This window comes from Octodon degus, unplaced genomic scaffold, assembly GCF_000260255.1.
Source record: "Octodon degus isolate 3935 unplaced genomic scaffold, OctDeg1.0 scaffold00287, whole genome shotgun sequence".
NCBI classification, from domain to species: domain Eukaryota; kingdom Metazoa; phylum Chordata; class Mammalia; order Rodentia; family Octodontidae; genus Octodon; species Octodon degus.
Genome location: NW_004524863.1, coordinates 228,961 through 238,440, shown reverse-complemented (window position 1 = coordinate 238,440; position 9,480 = coordinate 228,961). Strand labels below are relative to the sequence as shown.

Genomic DNA, 9,480 nt, shown 5'->3' with positions numbered 1-9,480 from the left:
GACCACTGAGCCATCTCACCAGCTCCCGGTCCTATTTATTTTTGAGACAAGTTTCAGTATGTAGTTCAGGCTGGCCTTGACACACTGGGGTTCTTTTTTTTTTTTTTTTTTGCAGAACCAGGGATTGAACTCAGGCCCTTGCACTTGCCAGGGAAGTGCCTATTCCACTGAGCCATCTCCCCGGCCCCCAACACTGGGGTTCTTCTGTCTCATTTTCCAGGTGCTGGGATTACAGGCTTGTGCCACCATGCCAGACTTTTTCATTTTGAGACAGGTCAGTACACAGCCCAAGCTAGGCTTGAACTTTCAATCTTCCTGATTTAGTCTCCCGGAGTACTGGGATTACAGGTGTGTATTACCATGCCTGGTTCTAACTCTTATTTTTTTGTTTTGAGACAGCGTCTTGTTATATAGTGAAGATTGGTGTCAAACTTGTAGGGATTCTTCTGCCCCAGCCTCCTAAGTGCTGGGATTAGAGGTGTGTGCCACCTTGCCTAGCTAACATTTATTTTTAATCTGACAAAAACTGTATTAAGAGCATGTAGGAATAGAAAGGCTGTAATTGTGGGAGAGGAGCTAATCCTTGTTGTCAGAGTAGAACATCAGTAGATATTGGTTAAAATTGAAAAATGAGGACAGGCTAGATAGCTCAGTGGATTAAAGTGCCTGCTTAGGCAGACACTGGGATTGGGATTCAATCCAGCATGCTATGCTGGCTCTGCTCCCGGGGGCACAATGAGACAGCAACTGAGACTGGGCTCGGTGGCTCCTGCCTGTAATCCCAGCACTTGGGAGGCTGCATCACAGAATTACTGAGTCCAGTTTGTGTAGTGAGACTTTGTATTACATACATTAAAAGAAAAAAAAAAAAAAAAAAAAAAAAAGAAAAATGTGAGATGTAAGATATAAACTCTTATTACTTAGAAACAAGGAGGTGAATAGCATAAGAATCTGCTAAAAGAAACTGGCTGCTTCTAGGCAGCAGGAAATGGTTGAAGTAGAACATTTGATTTTTACCCTAGCAGAAGTATTTGATCTTCATAAACTTTATATGTGTATATATATAACTGACAAAAACCACAAAGAAGACATAAAAAGAAAAAGTTTACAGATGATTCTGTCTTGACCCAATTTTTTTTTTTTTTTGTGGGTACCAGAAATTGAACTCAGGACATTGAGCTTGCCATGCAGGTGCTTGTGCCACTGAGCTATACCCCTGCCCTCTCTTGACCCAGTTAAAAACAAAAAACCCAATAATAACAACAACAAAAAAGGATGGATGTGGTGGTATATACTTGTGATTCCAGCATTCTGGTAAACTGAGGCAGGAGAATTGCAAGTTTGAGCCTAGTCTGGGTAACTCAGTGAGACCCTGTCTCAAAAAATGGCCTGAGAGTATAGCTCAGTATGCTGGGTTGAACCTCCAGCAACACAGATCCAGAGACATACACACACAGAGGTGTAGACTTTTTCATTCTTAGTGCTGGGGAGAAGAAAGTAAGATAGTGCTCTGATCTTTCTTCAGTTTTATTCTAACGTCTAAAGAGGAATAAATTTCAAAACATTTTCCTTAGCTGTGTTTTCTTACTTTTCTACTTACCCTGATGACAATAGGTAAGTCTGGGGTTTACAGTCACAAACACTGCAATCAAACTGTACTGATATTTAGAAATTGTGTGATTTTGGGCTAACTAGGCTCTCCAGGCCTATTTTCTTCTTTGTAAAAACGAGTATATATATATATATATATATATATCCATAAGCCATTGTCCCATATACATATTGTTCTTTAATTTTTTATGTATTTAGTACAGGGCCTACAGGGTCTCACTACACAGATCAGACTAGCAGGGATCCTCCTGTTTTCAGCCTCCCAAGCGCTGGGATTACAGGCATGCCACCATGCCCAGTCTCTGTCTCTGTCTCAGTGTGCCCTGAGACAGTGTGCCCTGAATATATATATTCACTTTTACAAAGAAGAAAATAGGCCTGGAGAACCTAGGGCTACTTGAGTAAGGACTTGAAAGAAGGCAATGAATCAAGTAGATGCCTGGGGAAATGGATTATAGGCTGTAGAAACAGTGTGCACAATGCAAAGTGTGACATAAGCAGGGCAAGTGAGGGCAAGAATATTTTTGAGCATGAGTGATGTGGGGATTCACTAGAGTAGAATGAGCAGAGGAATCACAGAATGAGTTGATCCCAAAGGAATCCCTTTGGCTGCTGTGTTGAGAAACAGTGCCAACCATTGGCTTCTCACAGTAATTCAGACGAAAGATAGTGGTCGTGACAGCAGTTAGATTTTATGTTCAATACAGCTAAATGGGTTTCCTAATGGAACCAATATGTAAAGTGACAGACAGGAATAAAAAATAACTCCAATAATGGGAGAGAATGTAATTCTCTTATTTTCCTCTCTTGGACTCCCTATGTAACCCAAGCCCCCTTGAACTCACTGTGATCCTCCTGTTTCAATCTATGTGCTGAGGTTACAGTTTTTTTTTTTTTTTTTTTAATATGAGTGAGAATGCAACCAATTTACTTCAAAATGATTTCTACTCAGTAATTGCCAAGGAACAAAAATCACTAACAACACATGTTCAAAATGTGGATTTTCAAATATAATACATTCAGAGGGCCGGGGAGATGGCTCAGTAGAATAAAAGCTTCCCTGGCAAGCATAAGGGCCTGAGTTCAATCCCTGGTTCTGCCAAACCCCCCCCCCCAAAACCAAATACAATACATTTAAATAAAATTTTAATCTTAAAATTTTTGATCTTAAAATCAAATTTTATTTGATTTATAAAACAAAACAATAAAATATATACATAAAAAGATTTCTTACTCTGTGAGAATATACTGCGCCTATATCAATCTTGTATGGATTCATTTTCTGCATTTCCTTTTCCAATTCACTCTGGTTGTTGAAGGATTGGTAACGAATGTAAATATCATCTTTCAATGTGAATGAAAATTCTCGGTTTTGAAAGTAATTCTTTACCACTGCAAAATAAGTATGCATTTTAGAATATAATTACCCAATGGGAAGTTACTTTTAATGAGCCCTTGTGTCCAACACTATTCTGGATGTGAAAAGATAGGACCTAGTCCTTAATTTTATTTTATTTTTTTTTCAGAACTGGGGATTGAACCCTAGTCCTTAATTTTAAGTTTACCATTCCATTTTTGCTGGGAAAAGTAAAAATGAGAAAGATAAATATTATAAATATACAATAGCACTTCTCTCTTTGTAGGCACTAACCCATTCAGAAGTGAGGAAGAAAGTATCCTTCTCGGACTCTGATGCAGATCAAGCCTGTGAAGCGTAATGCCAGGACCCTGTTAATCCCTGGATGTCAGGGCATAGTCGGCTGCGCGTTAGATTCACGCTGAGCCTTTTATACCTGTGAGGTGGTGGGCAGGACAGGGATGGTAGTACTGTACTTGAAATGCTCAACGCGGGGACATACGCCTGTGAGCCTAGCTACTCAGGAGGGTGAGACAGGAGGATCCTAAATTCGAGCGCAGCCCGGGCCATCTTGCGAGACACTGTCTCAAAAATAAAACAATAATACAGTTGGGGATGTAGAGTGCTTCCTTAGTATGCGCGAGACCCTGGCACTACATCCCCAGCAATACCAACAAAACGGCACTGAGGCATTGACTTCACATTGTCAACCGCAGTACGTCTCGCCCCTGTCCTCACTTCGATCCCGCTCCGCCCCGCCCCGCTCCCAGCCTCCATCACCTCCGCCGTAGTTGAGCCAGCGATAGTACTGGGAGTAGGGGAAGAGCCTCCGGTAATAAAGCTTGAGCAGCTCGGGTAGCTCGGCGGGGTCAAACGACTCCATAGCAAAGAGACCTTTCAGTCAGTAACAGAACAAGAATTGGCGGGAAACGCGCAGCCGGATGTTCCGCTAGTACGCATGCACGTCGAGACTGCGGTCCGGCGTCTGCCGGGGTCGATGGGAATTGTAGTTCTCACAGCCCGCCGGAATCGCTGGTTTCCGCCCACCCGTCTCGACATCGCGAGGTTCACCCGCAGCTTCCGGTTGTGGAAGGCAATGACCTCTCTAGAAACAGGGTGTTTAGAAAGGTGAGATCTTTACATATTGATTTAGGTTACGAAGATGCATTTTAAAAATATTCTATGCAAACTCTATATGAATATTCTCGAAAAAACCACTAATATATTTTAAAAGAGGTAGTGATTCATACCTGTAACCCCAGCACTCAAGAGCCCGAGGCAGAACACAAGTTCGAGCTCAGCCTGGTCACCTCAGCGAGACACTAATTTGTAAATAAAAAGGGCTGGGCTTGGTGGTGCATGCGTGTAATACCAGCACTCTCGAGACTGAGGCAAGAGGATTGCTGTGAGTTCAAAGTCAGCTTAGACTATGTAGGTCAAGGCCAGCCTGAACTACCATGTGGGACCCTGTCTCAAAAACACTAAAACTAAAACTTAAAAAAAAAAAAAAAAAAAAAAAAAGCTGGGGTTGTAGTACAGTGGATGGAGAGGCCCTAACTTCAGTCCCTAGTTACAGAAGTCTCTAGTAAGTGTTATAAGTCTAATCCAGGAAAAAGTTCACAGTCTTCTCAACTCTTCTAGGTAAAATGATTAAAAAAAAAAAAAAAAAAAGTTGTAGGCTAATCAGTTATTTGAGAATTCCCAAAAGATCCTCCACAAAATTCATTGGGTTTTCCCAAACTCTGTGCATCATCCTTTTTTGGGTCCAGTGGATTCCTTTGCTGGCAGAATTTTCATTTCAACAATAGTAATAGCTTCACCTTGCAGAGTGTTCTTGTCTAGAGCCACATCACTACTTGCCCTCTTACTTTTTCTTTTGTATTGGGAATCAAACTTAGGATCTTGAGCTTGCTAGGCAGGTACTGTGCCATTGAGATATATCCCAGGCATTGCCCCACTTTTTTTCTTTATTTTTATTTTTTGGAGGTACTTGAGATTGATTCCAGGCCTTTAGCCCTGACCAACATCCCCAACCCTTTATTTATTTATTTATTTATTTATTTTTTTTTTTATTTTTTCAAAATTTTATTGATAAACATAGCAATGAGACAGTTTCAAATCAAATCGGAAGTACACTTTCAACAAATAATACACTGCATATATTCTTCTTAGTGGTTAATTGCTGTACAAGATGCGGACTTGAGATCCTATTTGCAAACACCATTAGAACAAATCATTGTATTCATTAAGAGAACGCAATTATATATCTATCCTAACCACTTTGAATACACAGATACAAAATGGACATTCATCGGTATATCCCATTTTTTCTAAGCTCCGTTATTGAATATTATAGGTGTGTAAACTCAGCAAAATATTCTAAAAGAGTCCAGTAGACCATAATAGCATTGGGTCTTCTGTTTAACTGGCAATGTCAGAAATTATTGACCTGGAAAAAAAAAAAAAAGAAATTATTGACCTGAGTCCCTCACAGCTCAACTTAACAACATGGCTTTACTTCCTATATTTCATCTTCATACTTTTCTACTGGATGGTTAAGACCAAGGTAAAGCAGGACCTATGCAACAAGAGTTGTAGCTTTTTGGTCTGAGAAGGTCAGTGAAATGCCCTCAGGATTTATCCTGAGATCCTGTACCTCAGACTGTAGAACCTTTGTCAGTGCAGCCATGTTAGAAGTGTTTTTTTTTTTTTTTTTTGCTCCGAATGCCTTCAAGGCATGACTGGCTGGCTTGTGTTGTGGGGATCGAACCACAGCAACCCGAGCCTGACTGCTTTGTTGAAGCAGCCACTTAAAGAACTGAGCTAAGGGGCAGGCCCCCCATCCCCAACCCTTTTAAAAATTTTATTTATTTTGTGGTACCAGGAATTAAACTTGGCACCTTGCGCTTGCCAGGCAGGCACTTAAGCCACTGAGCTATCTCCCTAGCCCTTTATTTTTTTATTTTGAGGCAAGGGATTACCAGTTGCTAGATTGTATGGGCTGGGCTTAAATTTGGGATCCTTCTGCCTCAGCCTTCTAGTACATGTGCTGCCGAAGCGAGCACATGCCTCAGCCTTCTAGAGTGCTGGAATTACAGGCATGCCTTTTCCCAATGGGGGTTTCTTAGCTTTCTTGTTGATACCTTTAGTAATTGACTTCTTTGGTTCTTCCATTTCCAGTTGTTAAAGATGGCAGGACTTTAAGAAGCTAAGACATAAAGAGAGAAAGCAAAGGCAATTAGAGATAGTATACTAATAGCTAAAGCAAGAATTTTACAAAAGAATATGTATTTGGGAAACAACTCTGTCGTTTCTATCAACGAGCATCTCCTTTTTGGGTTTTAGTCATTAAGCAGTCCCCTTGCCCCAACACACAAGTTACAAGAAGTGCCTGCTCGGTTTAGACTTAGGGAACATAGCTAACAGCTAAAGATAATATATCAACAGCCAAGGACTTTCAGTGCTCCATACCCTCATTTTCCCTCCTTTTAGCTGCCTAAACTGGCCAATTCAGATAGATTGTAAACCTTCAAACAACCAATGGAGATAAAGGTCAGCTGCTTTGCTTGCATTAGGGATAAAAGGGTCAACCCTCTTTTTCCTGTGTACTTGCTACCTCATCGCTGGGGCTTGCTTGGGACATTTAGCAAAAGTAAAATCCTTGTTGTGGTTTCTTAGTGTCTGAATGCTACATTATGCACACTGACAATTGAGTCTAGGGGTTTATTTCCAACATTTATAAGGGGTTGATTTCCAACAAGAGGAGAGGGGAGCCCCATTGCAAATCCATTTTGCTGAGGAAGATACAGTTTAGGGGTATTTTATGGAATTAAGAAACCATTGTTGGGCTGGGGAAATGGCTCAGTGGAATAAGTGCTTCCCTGGAAAGTGCAAGGACCTGAGTTCAATTCCTGGTTCCACAAAAAAAAAAAAAAAAAAAAAAAGAAACCATTGTTCAGTCAGATGTGGCAGTGCATATCTGTAATCCCAGTACTTGGGAAGCTAAACCAGTGGATGGTGACTTTGGTTGTAGCGTGGATTAACATAATGAGACTATCCTAATAAATAAGAAAAGCCCCCAACAAATAAAAATTCTACCAAAAAGCCAAGTGGGGTGGTGCATACCTGTAATCCCAGCCCTTGGGTCCCTGATGCAGCGGAATTACCATAAATTCGAGGCCAGCCTAGGAAACATAGTGAGATTCTGACTCAAATAAAAAACAACAATAGCAACAAAAACAAGCAAACTCAAAAAACCAAAACAACACAGCCCAGAAAGCCAGTACAGACCTTGACTGCCAGCGGGTACCATGAAGGTCGAGCTGTGCAGCTTCAGCGGGTACAAGATCTACCTGGGACACGGGAGGTGCTGCGCCAGGACTGACAGGAAGTTCTTCCAGCTTCTGAATGCAAAATGCGAGTCTGCATTCCTTTCCAAGAGAAATCCTTGGCAAATAAACTGGACTATCCTCTACAGAAGAAAGCACAAAAAGGGACAGTTGGAAGAAATTAAAAAGAAAAGAACATGATGAGCAGTCAAATTTCGGAGGGCCATCACTGGTGCATCTCTTGCTGACATCATGGCCAGTGGGAATCAGGAACCAGAAGTTAGAAAGGCCCAAAGAGAACAAGCTATCAGGGCTGCCAAGGAAGCAGAAAAGGCTAAGCAAGCATCTAAAAAGACTGCCATGGCTGCTGCTGAGGCTCCCACAAAGGCAGCACATAAGCAGAGATTGGGAAGCTTGGGAAAGTTTCTGCTTTACAAGTTGGTGGAAAACACTAAATTGGCAGATCAGATTTTTAAATAAAGATCTGTAATTCTAATTTGTGTTGGATTTTTACAATTGAAATGTTGGGTCTATGTGGTAATAGGTGAACTATCAAATTAAGAATTTAAGATAAGCAATTAACCGCTAAGAAGAATATATGCAGTGTATTATTTGTTGAAAAAAAAAAAAAAAAAAAAAAAAAAAAAAAAAAAAAAAAAAAAAAAAAAAAAAGAATTTAAGACAGCTTTCGGAAGTCGAACTCCTTGTGTGTGGAGGTAATGGTGGTTCCGTCCGTGCCGAGCCTTGTGAGCAGCCTCGAGATTTTTGGTGATGGTGTAAAGTTGCAGAGAAGGCCTTTCTTTGATATCTGCAAAAGTAATGGATGGAGACAGGCCAGGACCTTGGCGGTCCCAAAGCAAGCATAGATGGTGTAATGGTCTTTCTGCTTTATATGACCTTCTGAAGTTAAGTTCAGCTGCATTCTGGTCTACCTAGAATCTCCAGTGCTAATCCTTGAGTGGTAAAAATGAGGAGTAAAGATGTTGACTGTGGACTTTGAAGGAAGTCATGTGAAAACTCATCTTACAATGCTTACAATGTTGAGTTGAAGGATCTTCATGATGAAATTTCCATAAATGGTAATATTCTCCCTCCCATCCTCAGGGAGCTCCACTGGTTCCAGACCTGGGCCTAGACCCAAAGTGTATGATTCATGTAAGCAGAGAAGACCTGCGAGTCTCAGGTATTTGTGATATGAGACAACGCTGAATGGCTTTGCAGGCAAATAATAAGATGGTTCTCCTGATGTCTGTAAGCTTTGTGTTCCCATCTTTTTGTCCCTAAGAAACCCCACAAACCTATGATGATGGTTATCTCCCTGTGCTGGGCCGGCTCTAACATCAATAAAACCATCTCCCCAAAATCAAAAAAGTTCTTTAGGTTTCATCTAAGAAAGCTTTGGCAGTTGGTGAAATTATATAGAATATGAGAACATTCAGAATCCAGTTTAAGTGTCCTGCCATGTATAGGAGGGACTGCGGCGATTGTAAATTGAAATTGATGTGTATTATATACTCTGTTGGGAGTCTATAAAGAGAAATGTGTTTAGTTTGGAAACGTCTTTCTGGGTGGATTTCTTACCCAGTGTCTTGGTTTTAAAGTTTGAAGCACAAATAAAGTTTTTTTAATTGGAAAAAAAAAGAATTTAAGACAGACAAATTAAGTTGATATCCTAGGAACGTAGTTGTGGCTCATTACAGTGTGCATGCTAAGTACACATGAGGCCAAGGACACTTCCTCTGCTCAGTGCCAAAACTAAAAATTCTGTTCCTCTGCATAATGCCTCCTAAGATCAATCTTTTGGTTGGTAAGATGTTAAAGGATGTACTAGACCTATAGTTAGATGCTGGCTTTATTCTGTTTATATAGGATTCCGGTTACAAGACTACAAAATGTTTGCACAGATTTAGTTCAATTTGATTACAAAATAAGCTCTTCTGTAAAAAAAAAAAAAAAAAAGCCAGTACAGTAGCTTATGTCTGTAATCTGAGTACTCTTGGAGACCAAATTAGGTGGGTCAGAAGTTAGTGTCCAGCCTGTGCAACCTGATGATTTAATGAGACCCTCAAAATGGAATTTAAGGAAGGGCTGGGGATATAGCTAGGCATGAAGGCCTTAGAACCACAAGACGAGACAGAGAGAGAGAGAGACAGAGAGAGAGAGAGAGAGAGAGAGAGAGAGAGA

General features: G+C 40.7%; 2 pseudogenes; one reads left to right on the top strand and one right to left on the bottom strand.

Moving 5' to 3' along the window:
• Positions 1 to 3,892, bottom strand: part of LOC101577294 — a 19,085-nt pseudogene extending 15,193 nt beyond the window's left edge.
• Positions 3,893 to 7,278: 3,386 nt separating this feature from the next.
• On the top strand, positions 7,279 to 7,751 carry LOC105741092 (annotated as a pseudogene).
• Positions 7,752 to 9,480: the final 1,729 nt, after the last annotated feature.